A 19,471-nucleotide genomic window follows, 5' to 3' on the forward strand; every position below is an offset into this window, starting at 1 on the left:
TTCATGGCATGCCTTGGCTTAGAATGCAAAATTCATGGGATCGCTGAAGGTGAAGGTGCAGGTTTTGCTCAAGATAAGACATTCCCAACAACGGGTCCAAAAAGATTGCCTTAAGAAGTAACAAGGTCTCCATCATAAAGAATGTTGGAGCAGATTTTGGATGAACACCAAATATATAAAAACTAGTGAAAAAAATAAGTGTGGCACCGACCACATAAACTCTGAAGTTCCTTCTAATTCTAATCATTTTATTTTCAGATTGTATATGTTTTTTCCCACTCCAAAGTGTAAGAATATAAGAGCGTTAAAACTTTCCTAGCTAAAGTTTGTAGGCTGTAAGTTGTAAAATAGAAACATATAGTTCATAATTACACAAAACCTCTGAAAGCCTTCATCCTCTCAAAAAAAAAAGCCTAGTCATATATACTGAAATTTCTTTACATAGTGTTGAGAATGTACTTTATTGTTAAAGAAGCATCTTTTTTTGCACTGACTAAAGTGTGCTCCTCATAGACAACCCCATAAAAGGAAACTCTTGATGCAGGTGGTGAATCTTACTCAAATTGAGTAGAATTGTAGTCGTACATTGTTAGAGCTAGTAAAGGGTCCAATTCCCTCAATGGAGGAACAGGGAGGGAAAGCAATTTGCTCAGTGACTGCACCATGAGGTAAGTATTCTGCCTCCCAGCTCAGTTCTTCTCAGTGCACCACATTACATTTCTACCTCTAGGACTGGGAAATGACTAGTTACTCAGTCACATGCGTATTTCTATATAAGTGGGAGTTTTTGTTGTTCAATTGTTTTTCAGTTGTGTCTGACTCTTCATGACCCTGTTTAGAGTTTTCTTGGCAAAGATGTGGGAATGATGTGCCATTTCCTTCTCCAGTTCATTTTACACAAGAGGAAGGAAACTGAGGCAAACAGGGTTAAGTGACTTACCCAGGGTCACACAATAAGTATCTAAGGCCAGATTTGAACTCAGAAAGATGATTTCCTGACTTCAGACCCAGCACTCTATCCACTGTGCTACCTAGTTGGCTGAAAGTAAGTGGTATATCTTAATTAAAACTTCCCTTACCTAAACTGTTAACTTCAGGTTTATCATTGGTGCAACTTTGCCAGGAATAGCATTCAAAGACTAAGTGTTCTGGTAGTGATCCTCTCACTCACTCTCCCATATATGCCCCGAGGAGCACTTGTGCATCATCATCAAAAATGAAGTTCTAAAAACACAATTAATTTGAATTTTTCTTTAATTCCCATGATACAATACATGCAGTACAAATCAGACAAAGTGGTACATCCAGAGCCCTCTGGTCTTGCATTCTCAGAAGTCTGGCAATAATATTGTTTCACGTGTATGTGTGTAGGACTTGTAACTTTCACAGCACTTTCTTTATTTTCTCAATCAATCTTTCCATCATGCCTGTGGGAGGAAAATGTAGCAGAATCATTATTATGATGATTCATCAGGTGAGGCATCCAAGGCTTCAGAAAGCTTAAATTTGAAATAATATAGATCTAGATGACCTACTTTTGCTGTTTTTCACTGAAGAAGGAAACTCAAATACTTGTCCATCGGCTGGTGTGGAACCAGCATTGTCAAATGCGTTTCCCAGAAATCTTTTCTTTCTTCTGAAACCCCCTGTGAGAGAAGCAACGACTCTTCACTGCTGTTTTCATCAAAGCTTAAGCTCCTGGTCACTAAACCAGTGGGAGGCAAAGGCCATTCAGAGTTACTGTCTTCACACAGTGCTCCATTCTCCTGGCACCTGGATATACGCCAGTACCTGTGACTTTCATTGAATGTTGCAGCAGCCATACATTTGGCAGCAGTCTGATCACAGGAGCACAGAAGCTTCTCACATAGACTCTGTCCTCTACCTAAAGAAGCAAAAGCAAAACAATGAACAATTCAAAATGTTACGTCCTTGTCACCAAGAATAATTCATGGGTGTATAGTGAAACTTTACATTTTACCAAGGCTTTCCTTATAACAGCCTTGAGACACAGGTAGTTTGATATTATCACCCCCATGTTAAAGATAAGGAAATTGAGACTCAGAGAGTGACATGATTTGCCTGTTCTTTCAAATAAACTGACAGTTTCTGGATTCAGACTAAGATCTTCTCAAATTTGAAGTTGAGCACTCTTTCTACTTCATTACCTCTTACAGAGAAATTTGTTAACTAGAATGCCTCTTCAAGTACAATTTCGTATTATATAATGTGTTGAAATGGAATCCTCTGCTAGATTATATAGTACCTGAGGAGTTGGGAGGGACTTTGGAGATAGTCCTGTCTAGCCTCTACCTAAAGCAAAGCTAGCACCTAATGCAACTATGGTGACCAGATAGCCTCTGCTTGAACATTCCCAGCCCATTTAAGCGTGACCCTCATATTTAGGAAACTTCTGTTTTTCCTACATATTCTTCCTTATAAATTGTACTCATTAGTCCTAGTTTTGCCTTCTAGAGTCAAATAAAACAAACCTGTGATTTCTCTTCTGAATGATAGCTCTTGATAGATTTGAATCTATCTGTATCTTCCTCTAATCTGGTCTTCTTTACTGCAGTCTAAACATCTCGAATTCCTTTAGCCAGTCATCTAGTAGGGATTTCAGTTCCTTTACCATCCTAGTCACATTTCTCTGGACATACCCCAACTCAGCTGAGCTCTTTGTGTTATGTGATGCAGAGAACTAGACACAGTACACCAGCTGTATTATGACTGGTGTGGAGGAAGACAGAATGATCACCTCCCTTACTCAGCATATTGGTCTTTCATAATTTATATCTGCCCTAGAATCAGGTATAATAATCTTTACACAACAGGCACTGAATAAATTGTTAATTAGTTGAATTTAATTAATTTCAAGGTCTGATAGGAATGAGAATTGCTCTATTAGAACATAGTCATGTCTCAAGGCATATATGTATATATATATATATATATATATATATATATATATATATATATATATATATATATATATATATATATATATATATATCACATGGAGATTCACAGAGTTGTTACTAGGCTCAGATGAGACAAGTAAGTGCGAAGGCACTTGGTAATTATAAAGTCTCCACCCTACGCCAGGATGTACATCCCCCTCCTCCACTTCCCAGCACTGCGTTTATGTGTTGTCTTCACACATTGGAATGTAAGCTCCTTGAAGGTAGAGGCCTTTTCTTTTATTGTATTTGTATCACTACAACTTGGCACAGCACCTGGCACATATTGAGTGATTGGTAAATGGTATCTCTCTCTCATCGATCCACCTATCTATCATTTATCTATGTATGTATGTATGTATGTATGTATGTATATATGTATGTATCATTTATTTCTCTCTATCTGATTGTCATCTCTTTAAAGAGTTACAAGAAGGAAAAGTATTATTATTAATCATACTATTATTATTTCACCTGGAAGCCTAACCTGCCCTTGCTCTCCCAGTTCTTTGACCTGATGCTGATTTTCAGTATTTATAAATCAACCATTCCAAGCTTTTTTCTCTCTCACATATAGCCCTTAATTTAGCCATGTTTCTTCACTGATTGTCCCCTTGTACTTTCTCAACTCTGCATCTTCTTCATTTGCAAATCATGCTATTGCAGTGCCGCAAAATCTTTGCATTTGTAAATCCTGTCCATTTTTGAAAAGTGAACTCAGATCCCATCTCGTGCATGAAGATTTTCCCCTACTAAACTTTTTAAGTCTGATCCTTACTTTTCACCTTTTGATACCTGGCTTCTAGCCTTGTCATTTAATTGAAACTAAGATAACTTTTTTTTACCAGGTTCAACTCCAATTTTACTTCTTCCATGAAGACTTCCCTGATGATCTCAGCTGATCTCTCCTTTCCTTGATCACGTCAGTACAATTCTACAAGGCTTCAATAAGTGCCTAGTCTGCTGGAAACCCTGTTTTTGCCACTCATTTGACCCTTATTTTATGATGCTTTGCATTGTTAATTCTTCTTCTTTGTGTATGTATGCTCTTTGATGAAAGGACTCATTCTATTTTTTTTTTTATGCTCAGAGTTGAGCACTGTGTAAAGTGCATTACAGGTAGTGAACGAATGTTTGTTGGTTGATTATCTCTTCTGCTAGATAACCAATGACTTAGGCACAGTGGCTGTGCCTTCTTGGAAGAATAGACTCTTACAGTTGGAAGGCATCACAGAGGTAGCCTACACCCTTCTATCCCTGAACAGTCTATCCTATTGCCTCTATAGATTCTTCAGTAAGTGGTCATCCAATTTTGACGTAAATGCTTCCATTGACAGGGAATTTATTATATCCGAAGAAGGTGACTCATTCCACTTAACTTTCTAGTAAATTTTCCCTCATAGTTCTACTCAATTTGCCTCTTTGCAATTTTTAAAATTGTTTTTAGTTCTATCTTCTTAGGTGAAGCCATAGATAGTATAGAAGTATAACCCTTCAATATTATAATCCTTCGTGTATTTGAGCTCTCATGCTCCACTGAAGCCTCCTCTGCTCCACTTTAGACATTCCTCCTCCCTTCAACTGTCTTCATCTAATATCGCCTCCTTCCATTGTATACTTGTTGATAGGGCTCAGAGTGCCTAAAAGACAAAATAGATGTTCAGTGAATATTCTTTTCTTGATACACGGAGAAATGGTGCTTCCAGTAGGGGCTAATGCTATTGAAAATAACAATTGCATGGAATTAGGGAAGTTTAGAGTCATCTGCTCTTGTTTCTAAGTGAAGCATAAATACCATCAGCATAAGATGATGGTGAGCATCCAGCCTCCATTTGAAGATCAAAATTCAGAGCCAAATAAATAGAATGGGGGGGAATAACATATGCAATGATTACCATAACCTAGATAAGGTAGTCAGGTTCAGATCAGTCACAGTCATCAGTCCTTGGAGAGTACATAATGAAACACATCTGACAAAAAAACTAAGGGACTATGGAGGCAGAATATATGTATATTATTGGACCACTGTTTTGTCCATGGAAATGAATTAATTTCGTTTTTTGTATGGAGGATTGCGGTGGGTGGGGAAAAATTGTGTAAAAAACAAAGGCATCGGTAAAACTTTTAAAAATTGAGTACAGTTTACATTTGAATTATTTAGAGTTTTGTTAGGGCTCTTGTATTTGCTTTTCCCATATTAATTTTTCTTATGTTTTTCTTATTTCATCATTACTTTATAAAATACTTGATATTTATTTCATCTGTATTTATACATACAAACACAAATATATTTACACAGTTTTGTATATTTATTTTTTCTTTTGTTTATTTCTTATCTCTAACCAGATTATTCAACTGTTTGGAGGGAAGGGCCATGCGAACATGCAGTTTGTACTCAATGATTCCCTGCTAGCTTGGCCTGAGCAACAGCCTCCGTGGGATCACTTACATTGTATTTTGTGATTCTCACATGTCACTTTGAATTTTGGACTCCTCTCTAACTCACCGTCAAATTTCTTCCCTTGTTCCAATCACCAATAATGTGAAAAGCAACACCGGCAACAAAGCAAAAGGTTTCTTGTTCAAAGGTATCAAGTGTCCAGACACAACTTTGTTTTCTCTTTAAAAACAAATTCCTATGGCTCCTCCTTTATGGAAAAAGCAATGTATTAACAGTGCTCTCTTGTAAACCAAGCATATCAAAATAGCATCCCTAAAAGTATATTCTATGAATCCCTGGGATAGGGGAAACAGCCAAGGAATTCTTTGTGGAAACAAAGTTAGAATAGTAGCCAAAAAACCAAAACAAAATAAAGCACAAAAACTGTCATCATTTTCTTCTGTACTGCTCTCTGTGCCAGGAGTGCACAACTTGTGTAATAAGCTGATGCAGATATTGATTGAAAATCTATTGGAGTCCCCACAATTGTTGAATACTTTTAAACAGAATGTGTTGTAACCAACAACATGATTGTTCAGTTAGTTCATCAGAGTTCAAGTAGGATAATGTGTCCCTTTGTACTCAAACTGATAACATTTCTGACAATTAGTATAGCCAAGCACTATGCTAAGTTACAAGGGTGCAAAATAAGGCAAAAAAACAACCCCTTCTATCCAAAAACTTAAATTCTAATGAGAGAAAGGTCAGAAAACCGGTGCACACCAGTTACATATGGAACAAAAAACACTTAATCTTAATGGAGAAGGCACTAACAGCTGGAGTGCCCAGGAAGGTGTCTTGCAGAAGCATGCATTGGATATGAGACATGAAAGAAGTCATGGAAACTCAAAGTTGGAGGTGAGGAGGGGCAAGGTTCTAATCATGGAAACTAATACGTGCTAGGTAGGTGGAATGCCAAGTGTGGGAAGCAGCCAGTAGATGAGTGTGGCTAGATTTAGAGCATGTCAAAGGGAGAAAAGTGTATTAATGTTGGGAAGGTAGGTTGGCGCCAGGTAGTGAAGACTTCCAGTTTTGGATGGCCATGGAATAACACATTTGAAATGCCCCAAGTAGGCAGCTGGTGATGTAGGACTCCAAGCAAGAGAGACATTTCTGCATAGAGGTGATGATTAAAACCCATGGAGGCTGATGATGTTCCCAGTGTGGCACTATACAATGAAAGGGCAGAAAACCTAGGAGAGAACTTTGAGCTATGCAAGTCATGTAGGCATAAGATTTGTGAATGTTATTGTACCCAACAGAGTTGAACAAAATGAGCATGATAAAAGATAATAACTCTAGTTCTGATGCAGTTGGAGACATTTGGGCACCTAATTCAAGAATCAAATGTGAAAGTGACCTCCTAGATGACTTGGTGGCCCTTTCTAGACCCTTAAAACCTCACTACATAGACAGTCACGTTCATGTCTCTGAACCGTGATTTCTTCATCTGCAAAAGGAAGAGGTTGGCTGAAGAAACTTCTGGACTAGAGAAGCTCTAAGACCCAGGTTAGTGCAGGGCCTGGTACTTAGTAGACAATCAATGTGAAATGAACTCCATTTATTTAAAGATTCTTCCATCTCTAAGAGTTTACGATTGCGTGCAGAGAGTAGCAGCTCTGAAGTCAGGAGTACCTGATTTCAAATGCGGCCTCAGACTTTCACCAGCTGTGTGATTTTGAACCAATTTGTTCAGTTAACCCTGAAGATACTTAACCCTGTTTGCTTCAGTTTCTTCATCTTAAAATGGTCTAGAAAAGGGAATGACAAACTGTTTCAGTATCTTTGTCAAGGAAACCCTAAATATGATCAAGAACCATCAGACATGACTGAAAATGACTGAATAACAACTTTGTCTTCCCAATAACTTCAAAATAAGCTTGTTTTGTTCTCTTTGTTTGCCCTTTTTATCCAGCAGAGAACAGGAGTAGTCTGACATCGACAAGGAAGCAACATAAACACTGAAGACTTGTGATAAAAGGAAAAGCAAAAACATAGTCATTGCTCTCCAGGTGCTCACATTAAAATAGAAGACATAAGCAGTAAATTACTATGTAGGTACAATTCATATGTAGTCTAAATGGAAGATAATCTTGAAAACAAAGAAGCAGGACAGAGGAGGGGCAGGCACAACTTGGGGAAGGGACAAAAGGATTTGGATATGCTGGATTTGATCACTTCTCACATTATTTTCTTCACATACTTTGCAACTATCTAGTTCTATATAAACACAGATCGTTTAGAACATGAATATTCCTTTGCCCACATTTGTAAATAAATCTAGGAGGTATCCTAGTACTTCATGATGGGCTTTGCGGATAAGAGAAGCCTGGGATCATTCATAGCAGAGGATTTTAACAAAGAATATATAAATCCCCAAGACAGCTTTGAATAGATTTCAGGGGGCCTGTGGACTTGGATAGGAAATATATAGAGAGAATTCAATATAATTAGCTTTCCTTGTAGCACTTTGTAATTTATTTCATGTATTCAAAAACATTACTCTGATAAGGGGTCCATAGGTGTCACCAGACGGCCACAGAGCGCATCTCTCTCTCTCTCTGTCTCTCTCTGTCTCTGTCTCTCTCTCTGTCTCTCTGTCTCTCTCTCTCTCTGTCTGTCTCTCTCTCTCTCACACACTCACTCTCTGTCATTCTCTCTCTCGCATGCACAGACACACACACACACACACACACACACACACACACACACGCAGACACAGCTATGGAGCTCAGCTCTAAAAGTATTCGTGATCCTGGCTATCTTCATGAATCAGGACTTAATTGTAATGAACCTATGCCAGTTGACCTTGTGCTACTACTGTGTGCTTACACTACATCCATATCACACAGCTATAATCCCCCATACCTATTCACGGGGTCAATTGGGTCTCCCCTTCCTTCTTGACCACAGTAACAGTCATAAGATTCAGATTCCTCTGGGCACTGAGCAATCATCTCAAAGAGCATTTCTCCAATCTGGGGCATCTCCTGCTTGACTTCTCCACTGTCTCCCAGTTGCACAAAGGTGAATCTGTCACAATCCAATTTACAAAAGAAAGAAAAAGAAAATCAAATATTCATCTTTGAGGACATCACAGGATCTGAGTTTTAACAGAGTGAAATTCATGGAAGTCCATAAAAGAACACTGTAGGAATACTTTGGAAGGCAGTAGGATTAGTAGTCTAAAAACCTGGGTTCTAGCCTTCTTCCTGATATTGTGTGACCTTGGGAAAATAACCTTACTTCTCTGTCCATCAGCCTTCTTATCTGTCAGATGGAGACCAGCGGAACATGCTCACTTTACAGATGAAGAAGTTGATGCCCAGAGGGATTAAATTGCTCAGGTTCCACACTGCTAGTCAGTTTCTCAGATGAGACATTAACCCCAGGTTTCTTAATTCCAAGTCCAGTGTTGTATCCGTTATACTATTCTGTTTCTCCTATAAATAAAGTAATAATCTGTCAACAAACATTTGTTAAATACCTAGTTTGTGTCAGGCATTGTGCTAATTACTGGGGATACAAGAGAGCAGAAAGACAACCTCTGCCTTCAAGGAGAATATGGGTTTTTACTAATTTTTTTCTTAATTTTTCACATTCTTTTTTGTAAAGTGTGTTCCAAATTCTTTCCCTCCTTTTCTTTTCCTAGCCCACCCACTGAGAAGGCAAGCAATACAATATCAATTATACATATTAAATCATGTAAAGCACATTTCCATATTAGCCATGTTTCAAAAAAAGATAAAAGCTAGAAATGTAAAGGAAATTTTAAAATCCCTTAAATCTGCACTCAGACTTCACCAGATCTCTCTTTGGCAGTGAATAGGACTTTTATCATAAGTCCTCTGGAATTTCCTTGGGTTATTGTATTGATCAGAGTAGCTAGATCTTTCAGAGTTGATAATACTGGTTTTACTCTGTATAATGTTTGAGGTATTCACAGTCTAATGTAGATAACATCGGCCTTATCTATTCACAAATCTTAAGTATTCAGGAGTTATTTTTTTATTTTTCCTGTTGTTGCAATGGTATAAATAGTTCTCCAGGTTCTGCTCACTTCACTCTCCATTAGATGTGGTCAGGTTTCTCTAAAAATATCTCTTTTGTCATTGATGGGGATGAAATTACAGAATTCCCATCAAAGTACTTCGAGGAGACATGCACAACCTTTAAGAAATAAAAGATACTATCCTTACCATTCTTTACAGTTCATGGAAATTTCTGGGGATGATGAAGTAATTACCTATGAAAAACTCTGATTTCTCCATCTCACTGATCACATTCTATCTTGCACTAAGGTCATTAAGGACGTGTCTTATCCCTCTGCTTTAAGAAAGTCTGTGTAATCAAGAACTATTTATTTTTTCACCTTTTCATGACCATCACCTCGCACATAGTGACAGATGACTGTCTGTTCAATACAGCTACCATAAGTGTGAATGTGAATATCACCAAACAAATTTCCTAGATCTGTCCCTTTACCTATCTTTGTAAATCCCCTGATCCGAACTGCTCACCTTACTACGTTCCCTCCTCCACCTGTAAAACTATTTGATGGGGTGATAATTCCTACATCTAGGGCTGTCTATCTATTTAAGCCAGGATTATATCATAGTGGGTAGTCTGTGTTCCCATCAACACTTATATCAAGGCTAAATTGAGTTAAAATGGACAACAAGAGCAGCCTTGAAAGAAAAGTTACATGATGGTAACAGGCTTCTGGAAAGATTTCTATAGAAGTTCTTATTGTAGGTACAATAGTCATAAATTTTCCCTTCATCTAGCATGAGACTAAGGATAGTGTCTTGTCTAAACATAGTGTCCCCCAAATTGTTACTGACAGGGATCAGAGAAGACTCTCAAATGGGTTACCAACAGGATAAGTTTCTCCCCTCCTCCCATCTTAACCAAAGCCAGACTACCCTTACTTTCAAGCCCTGGAATGATTTCCAGTTTTTAAGAAAATAGGAAATAGCTATCTTTCCTCAAACTATTATGGAATGCTGGAGGGATGTATGGAAAATCTAACTAACGTAAAAATCAGTCATTTTAATAAGCATATGTGAAGCACATTGGCTAAATACCAGAAACTGTACTAATGCCTGAATATACATAGAAAGGCCAAAACATGATCCCTGTTCTCTGACACAGAAGATATCAATTAAAAACTATTTTAAAAATACACTAAAAGGCCCAAGGTGATAATTTTGAAAAAAACCGTTGATTCAATGAAGTATACATACTCTTAAGGATACTATTGCTAGGTACATATCCCAAAAGAGAGCAAAGGAAAAGCAAATGGACCCTTATATACAAAACAGTTGTATCCACTCTTTTCACTGAATCAAAGAACTAGAAACAAAGGAAGCCACCATCAAATGAGGAATGGCTCAATAAATTATGGTATATGACTGCAGTGGAATATTATTTTACATCTAAAAATGATGAAAGGAATATTTTCAGAGAACCCTGACCAGTCACCTATGAGCTAATGCAGAGTCAAATGAGTGGAACCTGGGGAACAATTTATACCACGCCAATTTATTCCATCCCAGCAGAGATCTCCAGACGAAGACTGGAAGTCTTTATGCACTGTGTCTGAATAGGATGATGGTATCTCATGCATAGTTGGCCTTACATGTGGGTGCAATGGGTGGATGGTTCTAGATAAGTCTTGTCCCTACAAAAATGTCTTCCATGTTGACCCAGGGTGTCTGAAATTACCCAAAACTTACACCTTAAGGAACTAAAGGTGGCTATTGACATGCTGATGTTACAACAGCCCTGGGTGTGTCCAAGCTCTATGGAAACTGGTATTGCTTTTTGTAGACAGCAATAAGCAACTTGTATATTGGGGCAAAATCTTTTTGATTGGTACATGTAATTATGAGGAGATGAGGTTAGTAGACATGCATAGGACATCTTATGAAGATTAACTGTTACTTACTCAAAGTCTATGGCTTTAAAATGGAGTCACTGAGACTTACTCACCCCAAGTAACTGACACTACACATATATAGACATATGTTAATATACATGTATGTATTTATTTCAGTGTGTATATATTTATATCTTTATGCATGCCTTTTACATTTTAGCTCATTTTATTGATTTTTTTTATCAATTTTTTATTTAACTTTTAAGATATATTTTCACACAATTTTGGGTTACAAATTTTCTGCCCTTTTATCCCCTCCCCCCCCCAAACCCAAGCTTTCTAATTGCCCCTGTGACCTATCTGCTCTCTCCTCTATCCTCCCTCCCTGCCCTTGTCTCCGTCTTCTCTTTTGTCCTGTAGGGCCAGATAGCTTTCTTGACCCCTTAACCTGCATTTCTTGTTATCCAGTGGTAAGAACATTACATTTGGTCCTAACACTTTGAGTTCCAACTTCTTTAGCTCCCTCCCTCTCCACCCCTTCCCCTTGGAAGACAGGCAATTCAATATAGGCCATATCTGTTTAGTTTTGCAAATGATTTCCATACTAGTTGTGTTGTATAGGACTAACTCTATTTCCCTCCATCCTATCCTGTCCCCCATTACTTCTATTTTCTTATGGTCCTTTCCCTCCCCATGAGTGTCGACCTCGTATTGCATTCTCCTCCCCATGCCCTCCCCTCCATCCTCCCCCCGACCCTGCTTGTGCCCCTGTCGCCCACTCTCCTGTATTATGAGATAGGTTTTCCTATCAAAAGGAGTGTGCATTATATTCTTTCCTTTAGTGGAATGTGATGAGAGTAGACCTCATGTTTTTCTCTTGCCTCCCCTCTTTATCCCACCACTAATAAGTCTTTTGCTTGCCTCTTTTATGAGAGATAATTTGCCCCATATAACTTCTCCCTTTCTCCTCCCAATATTTCTCTCTCACTGCTTGATTTCATTTTTTTTAAGATATGATCCCATCCTCTTCAATTCACTCTGTGCACTCTGTCTCTATGTATGTGTGAGTGTGTGCATGTGTGTGTGTGTGTACTCCCACCCAGTACCCAGATACTGAAATGTATCAAGAATTACAAATATTGTCTTTCCATGTAGGAATGTAAACAGTTCAACTTTAGGAAGTCCCTTATGACTTCTCTTTGCTGTTCACCTTTTCATGGTTCTCTTCATTCTTGTGTTAGAAAGTCAAATTTTCTTTCCAGCTCTGGTCTTTTCATCAGGAAAATTTGAAAGTCCTGTATTTCGTTGAAAGACCATTTTTTCTCCTGAAGTATTATACTCAGTTTTTCTGGGTAGGTGATTCTTTGCTTCAGTCCTAGTTCCTTTGACTTCTGGAATATCCTATTCCATTCCCTTCTATCCCTCAATGTAGAGGGTGTCAGATCTTGTGCTATCCTGATTGTATTTCCACAATACTTGAATTGTTTCTTTCTAGCTGCTTGCAATCTTTTCTCTTTCACCTGGGAATTCTGGAATTTGGCCACAATGCTCCTAGGAGTTTCTCTTTTTGGATCTCTTTCATGCGGTGTTCTGCGGATTCCTTGAATATTTATTTTGTCTTCTTGTTCTAGAATCTCAGGGCAGTTTTCCTTGATAATTTCATGGAAGATGATGTCATGGTTTTCAGGTAGTCCCAGAATTTTTACATTGTCTCTCCTGATTCTATTTTCCAGGTCAGTTCTTTTTCCAATAAGATATTTCACATTATCTTCTATTTTTCGAATCTGCACGGTATGTTCTGAGATATTGTCTTTCTCATAAAGTCCTTAGTGTCCATCTGTACCATTCCAGTTTTGAAAGATCTATTTTCTTCAGTGATCTTTTGAATCTCCTTTTCCATTTGATTAATTCTGCTTTTGAAAGCATTCTTCTCCTCATTGGCCCCTTGCACCTCCCTTGCCAACTGAGTTAGGCTAGTTCTCAAGGTGCCAATTTCTTCAAGATTTTTTTGGTTCTCCTTTAGCAGGGAGCTGATCTGCTTTTCATGCTTCTCCCTCATCCCTCTCATTTCCCTTCCCAGTCTTTCCTCCACCTCTCTAACTTGATTTTCAAAATTCCTCTTGAGCTCTTCCATGGCCCGAGCCCATTGGGTGGGCTGGGACACAGAATCCTCGATTTCTGTGTCTTTGCCTGATGGCAAGCATTGTTCCTCCCCATCAGAAAGGAAGGGAGGAAGTGTCTTTTCTCCGAGAAAGTACCCTTCAATAGTTTTATTTCTTTTCCCTTTTCTGGGCATTCTCCCCAACCAGTGATCTCACCTCTGAATGTTCTCCTCACACCCACCTCGCCTCCTGGTCCTCCCAGCCAGCGTTTGGGGACTGAGATTCAAATGCTGCTTCCCGCCTTAGGGTTTTTCGCGGGGGCAGGGCTGCTGTTCAGTGTGAGAATTAAGTTCAGATGGTCAGGTCTGGGCAGGGCCGCATCTCAGGCTCCGTTCCCTCAGGGGGTTTATGCACAGACCTTCCACAATGGATTCAGGCTCCCGCCCGCTTGGGGAGCCCCTGTCTGCAGCCACCTCTCAGCTTCTATCTGCTGGGGGGCCCGAGCCATGGGGGCACCCCTCTCCCCTCTCAACCCGCCAAAGAGACTCTCTCATCTACCCCCGTCAGTCACCTGTTGGTGGGGGGGCTTGTGCTGCTGCTGGAGATCCCGTCCCTGAAGCCTGCTCGGATCTGTACCTCTCGGAGTAGCCGCCACCACTGCAGGTCCGGGCTGGGCTCCGCGTCTGCAGCACGACGGACCTTTTGCGAGAGGTTTGCAGGTCCCTCTGTGGGTGGGGGGACCCGCGTGGCCGCTGGAGATCCCGTCCCCGTAGCCCTCTTGGATCTTTTCCTCACGGTGTTGTGGCCGAGGCAGGGCTGCCCTCTGCTCCCCATGCCGGCGCCCAGTCCACGGCACAATGGACCTCCCACGAGAGGTTTGCAGGTCTCTCCGGAACAGAAATCTCCCTCGCTCCAATATTCCGTGGTCTCTGGGTGCAGAATTCGCCCTGGTTTGGTCCCCTCTAGCCGTTCTGTGGTTTGTGGTTAGGAGCTATGTGTATGTGTGTCTTTCTACTTCGCCATCTTGGCTCTGCCTCATTTTAGCTCATTTTAATAAGCATAAAATATATATCTCCCATATGCCAGGCACTGTGCTAAATGTGGGATTACAAATGAGAAAAACACAATTCCTGTCATCAAGGAACTTATACTTCAATAGACGACTCTTTTTGAACAGGGAGGGAAGGCCAACAAGGAGCATTATAAACACATCATATATACACCAAAAACTGCACCCAATACTGCTGGGGTTTTGGGTAATAAACTCTTTTTATCTTATTTCCTGGGTTTGCCTTAGAGACCAAGGTGACAGCCCAACCAAGATACTCTCTGTCTCTGTTTGTCTGTCTCTTTCAAACACACACACGTGCATGCACACACATACATATACACATGTATTATATACTGATATATAGTTACACACATATGCACATGTATAATGTACACACATTTAGACACACATATATACATGTATTATACAGTCACATGCTTTGTCATACCTATGCACAGGTGTTATATACAAACTTGTAATTGCACACACATATATACACACATATTATATACACACATGTAGTTAAACCAAACATACACACCATGTGTTCAATATTACAATACTGCCATTTTGGAGCTCAAAATCAAAACGCTCCTTCCAGGGATTTAATGGCTCTCTTATATCTATATGGGCAGGAGGCACTCTCCCTAACTGGATCCAAGGACACTACTGGTATTCCTATTCACCTTTTCCTCTCATCTCCTTAGGGATCAGTTCCAAAGCCTGAAAGTCAGAGTCCTCAGATTTAAGACCACACAAGGCACTTGTTAACTCCTTTCATTATGGAGACAGTCTGCAAGGGACCTAAAAACACATAGATGAAAGCTCATATAGAAACTGCCAATAGACAGATTAGTCAGTGGTCTCTGTATAAATGCAGAGACATAAGCTGGGTCTATCCAAAAGACCAAGATCCTTTCTTCTGATGTTACAAATGCTGAGCAGACAATTCTAAAGTTCTCATCCATGACAATTCATTAGAACTTCTTTCTCAGAGGATCAATGTCTCTTCTCTGCCCTCTAACGTTTTATTGTTTTCCTTCTTGTCCTTATTTGTAGGTTACTCATTTGTATTGCTAATGGCCTTCCTTCAATGAGCATTGTGATTAGAATGATAAGATGGTTTAGAATGACCCTAGCAGGAAGAGCAGCCTGCTTGGAGTCAGGTGCACTGGGTTTGAGTTCTAACCCTTATTCACTGTATTCCCTTGGACAAATCACAGCACCTCACTAAGTTCTCATTTCCTCATGTATAAAACAGAGATAACAACATTAAATCGGAACTTCAGAAGAGAATATGATTACTCCTCAAACAAGTATTTTTGCTTTTTGATCACACAAGTCATTTCATCAACCATCTTTGTACTTTTCAAATGTTATCCTCCACTGTCCCCCCAGACCTGGGACACAATGCCTCCTGACCGCCCACTTTGTAGAATCTTTTTTTCCCTCCAAATTGGGCTTAAATGCCACTTTCCACATGAGGCATCTTCTGATTTTTCTAGCTGCTAGTGCTGTCTTCTAAAAGACATTACATTTACTCTGTACATAATAGTTACAGATATACATGTGGTGCCATCTTTCCCCTAGAGATTTAAATTTCTGGAGGGAAGGTAGGATTTCATTTTTGTCTTTGTGTCTCCACACCCTAGCACAGTGCCTGGAACATATTAGGTGCTTAATAAGGACTTGCTTGCCTGCATACACCTAAACTACTTTGAAATAACACAGAAAAACTATATACATATACATGTGTATACATGAGTGCATACACACACACATACATATGTGAAGGATTACTGCTCTTACTTGGATCCTTCTATGATTTCATCAACGTGGGTAATTCAACTCAATGAATAGGATGTAAGTTACACTGGCAAACCCAACCCTCTCATTCGATGTTACTCTTCTCCAAGGACCTCCCATAAATTCCACTGTAAAAGAGGTCTACTCAACCTGCTGGGAATCTCTCCGTGCTTCTTCCTACATTGTTATGTAGGTGGAGCATGTGGGTTGTTCATTGCTTGTCTCTCACTCTACGCCCATCTTTTTTCCAGATCATGTAACTCTTTGGTGATCTCCTCCCCTAGGCATAATTCCTCATATTACCTAATACACCCTGCTTCTGACTATCAGGTAGCTCTCCATTGCTCTGCGGCTTACCCTCAAATGTAATTCTTTTGGAGACCATGGGATTCAGAGCGATACATTATCAATGGAAAAATACTGAAAAGAAGATTGTGTGTAAACATACTTATATGCATATACACACACACACATATACAATGTCTACACATACTACATGTGATGTGTTTATATCGATTTTGAGTATGCATTGAATATACATACATGCACAGTGTGTGTACATATACATACACACAGGCACATGTGTGACTTGTCCAGGCTCATACACTTAACGAGTATCTAAGGCTGGATTTAAACTCAGGTCTTCCTGGCTCCAGGTCCAGTGCTCAATCCACTATGCCACTTAGCTTTATGATGTACCAGCATGTACACATAAATATACGTATATGTATATGAAACTGAACTTGGAGTTAGGAAAATCTTGATACCAATTCTACCTCAGACCCTTATCTGCAATTTGACCATGACTAATTCCCTTCACCTCTCTGAATTTCAGTATCCTCCTGTAGAAAATGAGGTCAGACTTGAAGGCCTCTTGGGTCACTTTTTAGCTCTAAATATAAGATTTAATGATCTAATTAACTACAGGTCTCAACCCAGGGCACATTCTTTCTCCCCTTGGTTTTTCCTGCATTCATCTCAATTCTACTGAGTGAGTATAAAACTCTGGGGCTTTAACCTACTAGTACAATATCATCTATATACAGGAATATCTGGAAGAAGTCAGCATTTATAGGAAATCCCTCCTCCATTGGGACTCAGAGCTGGGCATCCTTTCTGACAGCAGCAAAGACCTTTGCTGATCACTCATTGTTCTGTTTTAAGCGTCTTTCAATGTGAAAAGCAGTTGTCTTAGAAAGTCATCCACGTGGTTACAAGACTCTTCTGAGTTTTAGAGCAGTGACAGGAGACATCTTATTGGAGGAGAACCAAGAAAAGGGGAAGTTTCCTTTTTTGAATCAAATAATTAATAGTTTAAAAAATGAGTACAGTGGGATTTTATAGTTTCTGCATTTTTTAGGCAACTATGGGTCGGACTTCTATGTGGTTCTATTGTAGAATAATTTGCCAACGTCTACTTTTTCCTTCTTATACCATCTTCAATAATATCCTCTAGTGTAGTCCATACTAATAAGCTTATGTATGAATCTGGCCATTTTGCTTCACTGATCAAAAATATTCAATACATTGGTATATCCTGTCAAATTCCAAGTCTTCTCCCTGGCATTCAAGGCCTAAATTATCTGGTACCATCTTACTTTTCTTGCCTTATCTCATTCTCTTCTCTTCATCTAAGCGTGTTTTGCTCCGGTCAAACCAGATTACTCTATGTCCTTCTATGAAAACACTTACACTTTTGTTCAGGCCATTCCAGGTCTCTGGGACTGTATCCTTGGATGTGTGTCCATATTATTCACATACAATATTTGTTGACATGGGAAAGTAGGTTCAGTACGAAAATGTTGCTATTCTCTCAGTTGCCTTTTGGAAATTTGTGGGGTGGAGGGACAAGGGGGGATATTATTGTAAAATTCTTGATTTTTCCAAGCATTTGGCATCATTCCATCTTTCAGACTTCGTATGAATCCCCTGACTCTCTCCCAACTGTGTTAACTCTAGCATACATCTCCACCGTGTAGGGTCGTGATCCACTCTGAACTCTACTTCCACATGTTATACATTGGAGATTTTGATATTCAAGTCCCTAAAAGTGACTTCTCTGCCATTGACAGAGAAAAGAGTTAATAATAAAAATCTTAACATGTCTTTCCCATTCTTTTTTGTCTTCTGTTCTCCTAGTTTTTAATCTTTACATACTCTTACCGTGATCTGGCTTAACTGAGTTTCAGTACACTTCCTGTAAAAACTTATTTTTCCCTGCATTCGAAATTATTATCATATGAGTAGCCAGTTTTTCCTTTCTGTTACAATACAGTAGATTTCATTTTTTACATGTTATGTGAAGCTCACTATGTCCAAAGCCTCCTCACTCTTCTCAAAGTATTCATGATAAATGGGCATGAGGTTTCTGCATAGCCTTCAAGGTGTTAGCTTTTCTTCTTTCCTCCATGATTTCCACTTTTTTTTTCGCACTTTCCTCCTTGCACAGAACAGAGAGAGATCAAATAATAACAATAGCTAGAATTTATATAGCACTTAAAGTCTGCCAAAGTGCTTTACAAATACCAAATTTTGTCTTTAGAACAACCCTGGGAAGTGGATGTCATGGAGGTAGACAGGCATGCATGGCTACACACATGAGTTAAGTGACTTGTTTAGTGTCATACCTCCAGTAAGTCTGGATTTGAACTCGAGTTTTTCTGACTCGAGGTCCAGCACTCTATCCACCACATAACCTAACTGACTCCCCTTAGAGAGCATATTGATTTAATATTGTGGGTCTTCCTGAGTTCTTGTTAGGGCTTCTTTACCTCCAAATTATTTGCAGCATATGACAAAAAGCTATAATTATGCTCATGGTTGTCTCTTTGCAAATATTCCTCTTAAGTAACACACGAAGAAGTGATCCATGAAATAATGTTTTTGATGAGCAGGAAGGGGACTAGGGAGGGAATAAGCCTTTATTTAGCATCTGCTATGTGCCAAGTACCCTACTAATCATTCTATACATATTATGTCATTTGTTTCTCATTAGGCAGTAGGTGCTGTTCTTACACCTAGTTGAGGAAACTGAGGCAAACAGAAGTGAAGTGACTTTCCCAGGATCATATACTTAGTAAGGGTCTGAGGTTGGATTTGAACTTGGGTCCTCCTGACTCCAGGCCTAGTTCAATAAAATCAGCTAACTAAGTTAACTGTTGCTACAATTTTCTTTTGTCTTCTAGTATCATTTTTAGCAAATATGCCAAGACTTTTATGATTCAGTTCCTC

General features: G+C 39.3%; 2 long non-coding RNA genes across 2 annotated transcripts in view; both read right to left on the bottom strand.

The window, feature by feature from the left end:
- Positions 1-1,236: 1,236 nt before the first annotated feature.
- LOC140511151 (uncharacterized) lies at positions 1,237-2,895 on the bottom strand. Its single transcript, XR_011969450.1, has 2 exons — positions 1,536-2,895; positions 1,237-1,427 (listed from the first exon to the last, which is right to left on the bottom strand). It is a non-coding gene; the product is annotated as an uncharacterized lncRNA (long non-coding RNA).
- Positions 2,896-4,285: 1,390 nt separating this feature from the next.
- The window catches only part of LOC140512542 (uncharacterized), a 30,340-nt gene continuing 15,154 nt past the window's right edge, over positions 4,286-19,471 (bottom strand). The window contains exon 6 of the long non-coding RNA XR_011969800.1: positions 4,286-8,433. This is a non-coding gene — a long non-coding RNA (uncharacterized lncRNA). The remainder of the gene's footprint in view (positions 8,434-19,471) is intronic.

The sequence above is a fragment of the Notamacropus eugenii genome, chromosome 6 (genome assembly GCF_028372415.1).
Source record: "Notamacropus eugenii isolate mMacEug1 chromosome 6, mMacEug1.pri_v2, whole genome shotgun sequence".
In the NCBI taxonomy this organism is placed as follows: Eukaryota; Metazoa; Chordata; class Mammalia; order Diprotodontia; family Macropodidae; genus Notamacropus; species Notamacropus eugenii.